This window comes from Penaeus monodon, chromosome 21, assembly GCF_015228065.2.
Source record: "Penaeus monodon isolate SGIC_2016 chromosome 21, NSTDA_Pmon_1, whole genome shotgun sequence".
NCBI classification, from domain to species: domain Eukaryota; kingdom Metazoa; phylum Arthropoda; class Malacostraca; order Decapoda; family Penaeidae; genus Penaeus; species Penaeus monodon.
The window spans coordinates 18,283,096-18,284,063 of NC_051406.1; positions in this window are offsets into that span (position 1 = coordinate 18,283,096).

Below are 968 nucleotides of genomic sequence, written 5' to 3' on the forward strand. Positions count from 1 at the left end.
AATTGCTGTCTTGTCAATTCTCTGTGGCCAACAAGCTTCAACATTTTAAAAGCCTTGATTGGAATCGACATCTTCCATTAGGGATGCTATGAATGTCAAGCTGATATATTTTGTTTATTCTGATCATCATGAGATCGTGATAAATTTTCACAGAAACATACTTATCCAGCTGATTTCCTAATCATAGCCCTTCTTGTGGGGTCCCTTCGACATACTTCAGATATGTCGTGGTACACAAAGAACCTAAAATGATATATATATATAGTAAAACAAAGCACAAATACTTCTTTACGGAATTCTACCTACATGATATGCCGTTGAACTCTTTCTAAAATTATGAAATCATTAAAAAAAAGAAGGTATATCTACGGCACCGTTATTATGCTTCCTTTACTGAGGTCCCTAAGCATGTTTTTGCCTGTATATTGTTAAATGAGTTATTTAAAGCTACATCGTAATAAGATGAACGTAGTAAATTGTCAGAAAGACGAGATATATATCGAACTATGATAATGCGATACATTATGGCCATTACAATATACTTTATCTCACTGGTAGATTTTCATGTATTCGTTTTCGAGTACATCGAGTACGAAATAAAAAAAGACATAAGCAAAAAGTCAAAGTCCACTAATCCATGTATGGAGCCACCCATTCATCATTCCTTAGCGACTTACGTGGCACCCTAAGGCAACATAATGGCGAGAACCGCAAACTACTGTAACTACCAATAACTTTCAATTCATCTGCAGAAATCCTGGTAATAAAATCTTGTTTTTTGGGCGATCTTCGTTGAGCATCCTTTCGTATCTCCTGTTCAACAGCTGTTCCGCCTTCATTCATGTTTCAGTAATAATATTTTACGTGGGCAGTGTACTGTGGTTAGAGGATGGGAATGTGAGCCTTACGGCGAACTAATTCAGTTGTGTCATTACGTAACAAATGCGTACGTTACGTTTTTCACATTC